The sequence below is a fragment of the Marmota marmota genome, unplaced genomic scaffold, assembly GCF_001458135.2.
Source record: "Marmota marmota marmota unplaced genomic scaffold, marMar, whole genome shotgun sequence".
Lineage (NCBI taxonomy): Eukaryota > Metazoa > Chordata > Mammalia > Rodentia > Sciuridae > Marmota > Marmota marmota.
In genome coordinates this window covers 11,089,614-11,101,979 of record NW_025999977.1, presented here as the reverse complement: position 1 = coordinate 11,101,979, position 12,366 = coordinate 11,089,614, and the positions used below count along the sequence as shown (strand labels likewise).

At 34.2% G+C, this 12,366-nt stretch overlaps 1 protein-coding gene across 12 annotated transcripts in view; it reads right to left on the bottom strand.

The window, feature by feature from the left end:
* Window positions 1-12,366, bottom strand: part of Pus10 (pseudouridine synthase 10) — an 88,349-nt gene that overhangs the window by 57,706 nt on the left and 18,277 nt on the right. The window contains exon 4 of one of the 12 annotated variants that reach the window (XM_048804282.1): window positions 10,501-10,659. The exons of the other annotated variants lie outside the window; for them this stretch is intronic. The gene's annotated coding sequence lies outside the window, so the exon portion shown is untranslated. The remainder of the gene's footprint in view (window positions 1-10,500; window positions 10,660-12,366) is intronic. 12 annotated transcript variants of the gene reach the window in all.

Sequence of the window (12,366 nt, the reverse complement as noted above, 5' to 3'; positions counted from 1 at the left end):
TGTGTACATGTATAATATGTAAAAATAGATTCCCACCATTATATATAATTATAATGCACACACACACACACAAAAAAAATCACAACTCAGTACTTAGGATTAATAGCATATTATATACAGCTGAAAAGATAATCAATGAACTGGAAGATAGGTTAAAGATAATACACAGCACGATGCATAGTATCAAAAGGATGACACAAGAGGGGAGAGGAAGGAAAGAAAAGGAAGAATCATAGTAGATTTAGTGGAAGGCCTAAGATGTGTAATTAAAATCTCAGGAGGTGAGAAAAGACAGAATAGATGAGAAACATATTTCAAGATGCAATAAGTGAAAATTTTCTAAAACTGGGGAAATTGAAGCAGAGTTGAGAAATCTTATGAATTCAAGCAGTATAAATATAAAGAAAACATACTTAGTTACCTCAGGATAAAGTTGCTTGAAAATAAAAACAAAGAGGTCTCAAATATAGCAAGAGAAAAAGGGCAGCTTACCTTCAAAGGAGACAAACACCAATTTCTCAAGAACCAAAAAATAAAATAAAATTAAGTGCTGAAAAAAAGTATCAAATTAGATCATTATTATCTAATGAAAATATTCTTTAAGAATAAAGATGAAGCTGAGTGATTCACACTTATATCTCAGCAACTGAGGTGGCTGAAGCAGGAGGATTAAAAATTTGAGGTCAACCTGGGCAACTTAGCAAGACCCCGTCTTAAAATAGAAACAATAGGGCTGGGGTTGTAGCTCAGTGGTAGAACACTTGCCTAGCATATGTGAGGCACTGAGTTTGATCAAACTCAGTGCCTCGCATATGCTAGGCAAGTGTTTATAAAAATAAATAAATAAAATAGAGGTATTATGTTGTCTATCTACAAATAAACATACTTATAAAAAAAATAAAAACAATTAAGCAGTGGAATGTAGTGCAGTGGGATGTAGCTCACTGGTAGACCAACCCTGGGTTCAAATACAAAATATAACAACAATTATTACACTAAGGGAAGTAAAAAAATTATTCCAAGATTATTATATTTTACCTAATTTACAATAAAGATGCTTATTATAGTTTTTGAAGCAGGAATTAGTAAATTTTTTTCTATAAAGGTCAAAATAGTATATATATCTTAGGCTTTGTAAGTCAGAAGGTCTTTATCACAGCTACTCAAATTTGCTATTTTAGTGCAAAAAAAGAAAAAAGTCTCAAGTAAACAGATCTAAATTCCCTATTAAGAAAATTTTTAAAAAGAGAAAATTAAAGCCAAAATAAAAAGAAGGAAGGAAATAATAAAGAATAGAAATCAATGAAATACAGAAAAAAAAAAAACATCCAAGGTAAATCAGAGAAACCAAATGCTGGTTCTTTGAAAAGACTGTAAGTAACATTGCTAAACCTTCAGCTAGACTGATCACAGAAAAAAAGAAGACACAAATTAACAGTATCAGAGATTAAGATATAAAGCATAATTAAAGAATATTATGAAAAACTCCACATCCGTAAATTTGACAACTTCGATGAAATAAATTCCTTAAAAGGCACAAATTAGCAAAATTGACACAAGAAGCAATAGAAAATTTGAATAACCCAACATCAACCTCAAGAAATTGAAATTGTAATTTAAAATATGATCACGTAAAAAAAGGAATCTACAAGTGCTGTATCATAAAAATACATTTAGTAAGACTATAGATTAGAAGTTTATAAAAATCAACCATATTTCTATAGATGAGCAATGAAAAATTGGGAAATAAAATACAATTCTATTTACAATAGCACTCAAAACATGCAATTCTTAACTTAACAAAATAGGTGTGAGACCTATACCATGAAAACTATAAGCCATTACTGTAAGAAATTTAAGAAAATCAAAATAAGTGAAGAAATGTACCTCAGTTATGGAGTGGAAAATACAATTATTGTCAAAATATTAATCCTTTTCAAGCAGTATAAATATAAAGAAAACATACTTAGTTACCTCAGGATAAAGTTGCTTGAAAATAAAAACAAAGAGATCTCAAATATAGCAAGAGAAAAAGGGCAGCTTACCTTCAAAGGAGACAAACACCAATTTCTCAAGAACCAAAAAATAAAATAAAATTAAGTGCTGAAAAAAAGTATCAAATTAGATCATTATTATCTAATGAAAATATTCTTTAAGAATAAAGATGAAGCTGAGTGATTCACACTTATATCTCAGTAACTGAGGTGGCTGAAGCAGGAGGATTAAAAATTTGAGGTCATAAATAATAATAATGTCATATTGAATTTAAATATGTATGAAATTAAAATACACACAATGGCATATAAATAAAGAAGGCATAAATAGAGTGTAAGTATGCTGGGATGCCTTCATTCTCTGGGAAAGGTAAATGTACCAATTTAATCAGACATTAAATCAAGGGTAATTACTAAAGGAAAAAAATTTAAATGCATAATTTCTAAGCTAATGATGGGTGGGGTGAGATGAAATTAAACACAAACAATGTAAAAGAATGCTCATTATGTACAATTCTACTCAATATTGTACTGGAGATCTTAGTAATTGCAATAAGGCAAGAGAAAGAAATAAATGTTATAAAGACTGGGGAATCAAAAGGCATTGTGCACAGACCATATGATCTTAAATTTCATGGGGATAAAGGAGACTTCCATAAAGTCAGACCATTAAAAAGTAACTGAAATATCAGCTGCTTCATGCCATCTAAGAAACAAGATTACAGATCAAACCCAGGCAAGTTAATAGCCTAGAACCATAAAACAACAATCAGAACAACCAAAACAGATTCCAGATTTGCTAAATATATTATATGAGATCAACCAAAAATTACTAGGCATGCAAAGAAATAGGAGAATAACTCATTTTCAAGAAACTAATTTTGGGGTCCAAAAATTCAATTTAGCAGACAGAGGTGGCAAAACAGCTATAAACAAACAAAAATAACAAAAAATACTTGAAAACAGCCAGAGAAAACATTTACATAAAGGAGAACAACAATACAATTAATAAGCTTCACATCGGAAGAAAACAAAGACAATAGATATTGCAACAACATATTCAAAGGATCAAAAAAAATTGTCAACCTAAGATTCTATATCCAGTGAAATTATATATAAAATTGAAAAAAAATAAAGACATTTCAAAGAAGCAAAAACTGAGATAATTCATTACCACCATCAGATCTAGCTTTTAAAAAACCGTTTTTCTTCAGACTAAAGGGAAGCAATGCCTGGTGACACGTAGGATCTATAGGAAAGAATGAAAGAGTACTAGAAATAGTAAAATTTGGGGTAAAAACAAGGGACATATATATTATTTTCTTCTCTTTAAAATAGGCTTAGGACTTTTTAGAGCAAATATTACAACACTGTATTATTGGTTATAACATACAAATACAAAAAACTGTTTAATTTTGACATGATTTTATAAATAATAATTCAGAGGAACTACGGATGAACTACTACATAAATGAATTTACTAAGGTTGCTAGATACAAAGCATTATTTTCTAAAATAATTACATTTTGATACATAATCAATAGATAGAAAATGAAATTTTAAAGAGATACAATATACAACAGCATAAACACCTACAAATTCTTAGAAATGAACCAGATGAATAATGACAATTTCTTAAGTAAAAACTTATGAACAAAAAAAATCAGTAAAGATTCAAATAAGGAATATATCATGTTTCATAGATAGAATCATTCAATGCTGTAAAGATGTCAGATTTCTCTAAGTTGATCAATAAATCCAAAGCAATCCAAATCAAAAATTTCATTGCTTTTTAAAATGCAAATTGACAAACTAAAATGTATAAATCAAAGGTAAACTTGAAGAACAACAAAGACAGTTCTTGTACTGATATCAAGACTTAGTATAAAGCTATAGTGATTAAGACAGTTGCACAAGTAATTAAGGAAAATTAGCAACTCATGAAAAAGAAGAGTCTATAATAAGACCAACACTGACTAATTTTTCTTCTTCCTGAATCCACCTCTGTTCATCTCCACCTCTAAATGTTCATCTCTTTCCTGACTCATTTTCCTTTAACATAGACTTTATTAGTCTTAATCCTCTACTAGTGTAATCTCCTAAAGAGAAAGAAACAAATCTATTATTCTTTATAGACAGTAAATGCTAACTGCCTTTATAATTTCACTCACAGAAAGGAGGCCCTGTAGAGAACTTTTTAGATGTGATCCAACTCCCACATCTTATTAGAAAGCAAACTTCAACACAGAAAGATGGAGAGACTTGGTAGACTACAAATAGAATAAAATATCTAATTAATTAACCAGAGGAACCAAGGAATCAAACCTAGAATCTAGGTAAGAAAAATTCTGAGTCAGGAAATTATTTTCTTCTTCTTCTTCTTCTTCTTTTTTTTTTTTTTTTGGTCTTTTTTTGGTACTGGGGATTGAAGTCAAGGTGTGCTTTACCACTAAGCTACATCCCCAGACCTTTTTATTTTTTTACTTTAAGACAGGGTCTAAGTTGCCAGCAAACTTGTTATCTTCCTACCTCAGCCTCCTGAGTCACAAAAAATGGAATTCTACACATCAATAAAAGGAATTACTGGGCTGGGGATGTGGCTCAAGCGGTAGCGCGCTCGCCTGGCATGCCTGCGGCCCGGGTTCCATCCTCAGCACCACATACAAACAAAGATGTTGTGTCCACCGAAAACTAAAAAATAAATATTAAAATTCTCTCTCTTTAAAAAAAAAAAAAAAAAAAAAAAGGAATTACTGATAGAGGCTGGATGCAGTTGTGGCTCAGCGGTAAAGTACTCACCTAGCACGTGTGAGGCACGTTGGTTGGATCCTCAGTTGGATCCACAAATAAATAAATAAATAAATAGATAAATAAATGTGTTGTGTCCAGCTACAATTAAAAAAAAACCTGGGAAAAAAGGAATTACTGATATACATAACAACATAAATGGATTTTAAGTCATGCTGTGTGAAAGAAGACAGAAAAGGATATGAAATATATAATTCCACTTGCATGAAGTTCCATAAAAACACAGACTAATCTATAATAACTGATATCAGATTAGCAGTCTGCTAGTCTAGGAGTGGGAAAACTGTGGGAGGCACAATAAATGTTTGAAGGTAATAAAATTTTCTATTATTTTTAAATTAAAATTGTCACACCTATTAATTATACAAATTGCAGGGAGTGGTAGTGCACACCTGTAATTCCAGCAACTCAGGAACCCAAAGCAGGAGGATTATAAATTCAAGGTTAGCCTCAGCAACTTAGGGAGGCTCTAAGCAACTCAGCAAGACCCTATCTCAAAAATAAAAAGGCCCAGTGGTTAAGCACCCTTGAGTTCAAACCCACCCCCCAAATTGTATAAATTAATAGGTTTCACTGCAGCATTTCCACACATGCATATATCAAGCTAAATAAATCATGATATATATCACATATACCATGTTCCTCCTCCTTCTACCCTTCCCCTCCACACTTCCCCCTGGTGCCCTTTCCAGATCCTAATAGTTCCTTTTCTAAATGTTCTATATCTTGATCACAGTAATGGTTATTTGGGCATTAAGTGTTCATCAAAACTCAATACAAACCTTGAAATGATACAGCTGATAAATTGTGACTTATGAAGTTAAAATACTGAGATACTAAAATTAAGAAGACTGTCAATATTAAGAGTCAGTGATGATGTCAAATAGCTACAACTCTCATACATAGCCAAAGGGAATATAAACTGGTCCAATCACTGGAAAACACTTTGGCATAATCAAATGAAGTTGAAGAATTATATTCCTTAGGACTCAGCAATTCTACTCTTAAGTATAAAAGCTAGGTAAACTCAAGTACATGTGTACTAGGATGCAACTTATAAGAATGTCTATGGCTTTCCTGTTGAAAGGATGGTTCCATTTTTATATAAAGTTCAAATCAGGCCCATCTAAATTCTAGTCTTAGAAGTAAAGATAACAATTACCTATGAGAAGGAAGAAGTTTTCTGTTAATGAGTATAAAAATTAAAACTTATTTAAAAGAAAATGAAAGTATTTCTATTCTAGGATAGATTCCAACTTCAAGGATTCACATTATATTATCTGTGTTTTCTTTTATAAGAAAGTTAACTAAAATGTAAGAAAAATGAAGGATTAAACATTGACTTTACCTAAATGTCCAACAAACTAAACAAGAGATAGACTGAATCACAAACTCACCAAAAAGAAATGTTTGTCAGCTAATGGAATATTGTTTATTTGAACACTCATAGTGAGAGTTATTAAAAGCTCTTCAGAAAATGTATATGGTGCATCTTATTTGCAAAATTATCTGGGTTACATCATAAATACAATTTATTCAACAGAAGTTTCCTGTATATATATCTGCATTAAGAAAACTCTTTTGGAATCAATTCAGCATTCATACCTGGTTACTGATTTCCTCCCTAGAGCTTAATTGTACATGCCTATTTCTTTGATAGACAAATGGTTTCTGTGATGCTTTCAGAAATAAGAAAGTCTCACCCAAACACTGACGCATGACTTCTAATATCAATTTCTAATGACTGTATACCAAATGAATATGAGATAATCAATATACATCATAATATCCTAGTTTTCACAGAAAGTTTAGCTCCTGGATATGAACTCAATTCTAAACATAAGCCATTTAACTTTACGATTCTCTATGCAAGAATAAAAGGGCTATCCTTGCTGACAGTTCTGCATCTATTTCATCGTTCCATTTCCTTTTGTATGCTTCATGACCACATTTAAATAAAAATCATTTTATTTTTCCCCACTCAAACTAGTTCCCCTCACATTTTCTGGGCTACTCTCAGTAACACATTAACAATCACTTCAGAGATTAAACTGAGATTTACACCAGAAAAAAAAAAAATCAAGAGTTTCAACCAGACCCAATATTTCAACAGGTATTTATGTGTAGCTTGTAAATTATGATTTAATGAAAACAATATGGCTCTTTCATTGCCACATACAGAAATATATATAATTTTTTAAAAAATAAAAACTGTCCTCTTCCTTCTGCAAGTACGTGCTCTGAGTGCTCTTGCTGTAGCTGCAGAGACTGCCATACTACCAGTTATCTCCCATTAATTGTTGAACAAAAGCTATAAGCAGAAAAAGGAAGCAGCAGTGTGAAATGACCACCCAATATACAACTAAGGTCTTGCACATAAGTTTTATAAATGAGAGTGCCCAAATTAGTTGAAAAGTATTTGTCTCATTTAAAAAAAAAAAAAAAACTGGATGACTTTGTATAATAAGTATAAGAACAAGAAGAAAGAGGCTTAGATTTTCTTAGGAAAAATGTCCCAGCTAAACATTTCCACCTGGAATGGGCTCTTATCTAGAAAACAGATCTCATCAGTTTGATACTATGTTAATATTAGTGAAGGAAAACAGATTCGGTTTTATTTAAAAGGAAAGATTTGTAAAAATAACTTTCAATACCAGAAACAGAACAAGCTAATTTTAAAAAGGAATAGCAGCTGAGCACTGAGATTATTCAACACTTATTAACAAACCTGATCTAAAACTATTTTGCTGATCCTGTCTTTTTTTAAAAGGAAGAAGTACTAGGATTATTTTTTAATAAAGAGTTTTCTGAGAAGTCAATAATGAGGTTAAATGTGTATAAATTTAGGCTAGCACTTGCCACCAGTCTCCTCCTCTTAAACATATCCATGACAAAAGGACATAGTTGAAAGCCTTATTGTACTCCCATCTCCAATTAAGGGACTTTATATCAAAATTCACACACACACACACACACACACACGCGCGCGCACACACACACACACACACCACAAACCCCAATCTTCCTAAGTTTCACACAGAAATGACTGGCAATTTCTGTATTTTAAGGTATATTCTCTAATATGGTATTTGACCCGAACTCTTCTGCAATGACAGTGGTCTATTAACAAAACCTGAACACAAATGTAGCAGGCAAGAGCTAAAAATATCATTTTAATTTTATTTGCAAAGTTATAATAAAGAATCACATGGGGCTGAGGTTGTGGCTCAGTGGTAGAACATTTGCCTAGCACATGTCGGGCGCTGGGTTCGATCCACAGCACCACATAAAAATAAAATAAAGGTACTATGTCTAACTACAACTATTATTTTTTTAAAAGGATCACAAAATAAACTGATGGTTTATCATCACTCTTGTTAAATTATTGTTCTTGTTAAAATATTACAAGAATTCTGGTTCTTTTTTTAAATCAAGGATCATTTTCCCAAGTTTGAGGATATTGCATCATTTGGAGACAGAGAAAAACAGTGAAGGTCAGAACCTGGGCTAAGTCTTTGATATAAACACAGAAACACAATAACCCACTTCTGAGAATTCAAATCCTGCCTCCGCTAGCTTTCAGCAATGTGACCTTGAACTTGAATTTCATCTCTAAAATGGGAATAAAAACACCATCTACTTCCAGGGGTTGTGAGGATTAAATTAGAGAGCACTGCAGCATTCTATGTCATGCAAATACCCAACGTATGGTGGTGGCTTGTTTTCCTGAAAAAGGATGTAGTTGTTTTTTTTTTTGGTGGGTGGAGGGAATAGGACTTGAACTCAGAGGTACTAAACCACTGAGCCACCTCCCCAGCCCTATTTTGTATTTTATTTAGACACAGGGTTCTTACTGAGTTGCGTAGGCCCTTACTAAGTAGCAGAGGATGGCTTTGAACTCCAAGTCCTCCTGCCTCAGCATCCCAAACTGCTGGGATTACACCAATGTGCCGAGATGAAAAAGGGTTTTATTTTGCTGCTCCTAAAACACAATGGTTATGTGGCTGTTCCATATAAAACCTAGCACTTTTTATATACATACACACATGTACATTTGCTATCATTATTATATACGATTGAAAGCAATCATAATTTGGTAGGTTAGAATTACTAAGTCTAAAACACAGTGGTAATATCAGAGAAAATAATGGTTGTTATGACTTCTCTAGGTGACAAGAAAAAAGAAAAAAAACCTGAAACACAAGAACCTAAATTAAAAGCTCACTTTTTTGAAATTTAGTCTACTAAGTCATAATACTAAAAATTAATGAGGAAAATATGTTATAAAAGGCTCTCCACAGTTGGTAAACAGGAATGTGCTAATATGTTGCATTTAGTGGAGAAATATTTCTTTGTGGTTGTTGTTGTTGGGGGGTGCTGTTGTTGTTTTGGTTTTTTTTTTGGTACTGGGGTTTGAACCTAGGGGTGCGTCCCCATCACTTCTTAGTTTTAAACTTTAAACAGGGTCTTGCTAAATTGCTTAGGGACTCACTAGATTGCTATGGCTGGCCTTGAAATTGTGAGCCTCCTACCTCAGCCTCCTAAATCCCTGGGATTACAAGCATGCACTAATACACCCAGTGCAAGAAGTTTTTAAGAAAAAAGATTTGTAGACAGGCATGGTGGCACATGCTTATAATCCTGGTGACTCAGTAACTGAGACAGGAGGATCCTAATCCCAATCCCAATCTCAACAATTTAGCAAAACCCTGTCTCAAAAAATAAAAATAACTGAGGATGTAGCTCAGTGGTAAAGTGCCCCTGGGTTCAATCTGTACAATCTGTAGTATTGTAAAGAATAAAAAGGATTTGTTTCAGCTTCTATTCTATTTATTCATATGCGGTGCTGAGGATTGATTCCCAGCACCTCACATGTGCTAGGTCTACCACTGAGCCCCAGTCCCTCTATTCTCTTTAATTCTGTTGTTACATTACCACTTCTTTTCCCTAGCCCCTTTTTGTATTTTATTTAGAGACAGGGTCTCACTGAGTTACTTAGGGCTTCATTAAATTGCTGAGGCTGGCTTTGAACTCATGCTCCTCCTGCTTCAAGCCTCCCAAGCCTCTGGGATTGCAGGAATGCAGCACTGTGCCCAGCCACATTACCATTTCTTACTATAAATTTTAAGGATGCCAAATGTTTTATCACAAGAATAAGAGCATATAAATTAAAACAAAAAAAAATCAAGTTTTTAAGACTACCTCACGTTCCTAACGTACTCTGCCAACACTGATGGACAAATGACAGCAACCTCTTTGCTTCCTTGCTCTTTCCTCCACCGTACTTAGCTGGGCTCAGGCCCCCCAAAAACGGCAAAATTAGAAAGTAAATGTATGCATCTTTATGTATTTAAATATATGTCTGAATGCCCTGACAAATACATTCCTAGAATCCAATATACATTACTGTGGTAGTTTTAGAATTAGTCTTGCTTTGAGCCCTGCTTGACCTCAGCAACCTACTTCCAGAAACAAAAATCCTTGTTGCATGCTACAATGACCTCAAGAATTGGTTTCTTGTTTTTGTTGGGCTCCCTGTACCTGTACCCTGACAATGAGTTATTAGTTACTAGCAAGTTATTACTTGTTCTGGTTCCACAATAGCTGGACTTCTGATTGCCCATCTTAACCAGGTCTTGCATTTTACTTAGACTTTGACTCACTACATGACACTCATCCTTTCTCACTTGGTACTTACCAGATGTGTATCAAATAATAAAGTTCTGAATTTACACCCATGTCTAATCCCATGTTTCCTTTGACATAGCAGAGTTGCCTGTATTCATCATTCTGGGACCTCTGGGCCCTCAGTTTTGTTCATAAATGTGTAGGTGAGTAGTTAAGAAAAGGTAATGCCCTAGAAATAAATCAAAATGGCAAGAAATAATAAATACCTCTCTATAATAACACTGAGTGGAAATGTCTTCAACTTTCCAATTAAAAGACATAGACTGGCAGACTGGATTAAAAAGCAAGACTTAACCATATGTTGTCTACAAGAAACTCACGTCTCAGGTAAAGACATCCACAGGCTAGAAATTAAAGGATGGAAAATGATATTCCATGCAAATGAAGTACAAAAGCAAACAAGAGTAGATGCCCTCATATCCAACAAAGTAGACTTCAAGCCAAAACTAATCAGAAGAGACAAAGACAGTCACTACATACTGGTAAAGGGAATAATCCAACATGAAAATATGTTGATGTGCTTATTACATAAACCAAACATTTCTCAACACACCTTTGTCATCAATAGATAGGTCATTGAGACATAACATCAGCAAAGATTCTTCAGACCTAAAAAACACTATAAATCATATATGGAATATACACTTTCTTCTCAACTGCTCATGAAACTTTCTCCAAAATAGACTATATGTTAGGACACAAAGCAAATCTTAGCAAATATAAATTTTTTTTATATAATTCCTTGCATCTTATCTCATAACGGAATGAAACTTGAAATCAACAGCGAGAAAACCTATGTAAATACATGGACACTGAACAATGCACTTTTGAATGATGAATGAGCCACGGAAGAAATCAAGGTAGAAATTTAAAAATTTTTAGGAGCAAATAAGAATAGAGATACAACATATCAGAATCTCTGAGACACTATGAAGAAGAAAGTTTATAGCTATGAATTGCTACATTAAAAATCAGAAAGATCCCAGTGGCTCGAGAGGCTGAGGCAAGAGGATTTTGAGTTCAGCAATGGTGAGGCACTAAGCAACTCAGTGATACCCTATCTCTAAATAAAATATAAAATAGAACCAGGGATGTGGATCAGCAGTTGAGTGCCCCTGCGTTCAATCCTCAGAATTCCACCCCCCCCCCAAAAAAAATCAGAAAGAGACCAAATAAGCAACCTAATCATGCAGCTCAAGACCCTAGAAAAACACGAGTAAACCAATTCCAAAATAAGTAGAAGGAAGGAAATAATTAAGAGCCAAAATGAAATAAATAAAGAATTAGATAGATAGATAGACAGAGTGTGGTGAGCCGTTCTAATTAGACCGTGGCCGCCATTAGAAGATGGCGCCGGCTTCCACTGTGGCCTGTGATAAACAACTCCTAATATGGAGAATTGGCACGCAATCCTTTCCCACCCTATGAGAAAGGCCCACGTGGCAGCTTGGGATTGGTATGCGGGAGGCTTTATTAGGCTGTGCTTGGGCGGGGTCACTAGAAGAAGATACATGAATCAAGGCCTGAATAAACTGCTGAAAGAAGATTCCTGAGTTGCGTCTTCCTTGCGGGCAAGGGGTCGCGACAAGTGGTGCCGAAACCCGGGAACCAGAACTTTCAGCAGTCAGGGGTGGTGCACCGATTAGTCCCAGGTGAGTGGGATCCGCGACCAAAGCGGGGTTAGTCCCAAGTAAGTGGGATCCGCGACCAAAGCGGGGCAGCAGCTGCACTGTGTACTTTCGCTTCTACTTTCGTTTTTGTTTTCTGTGTTTCTTTTGTTGTGTCATTTTGCTTTTGTTTTTTGTGCTTCTTTTGTTGTTGTGTCATGGGTGCCGCATCTTCAAGTCCGCTTCTTCTGGCCCTAGATGGCCTGTTA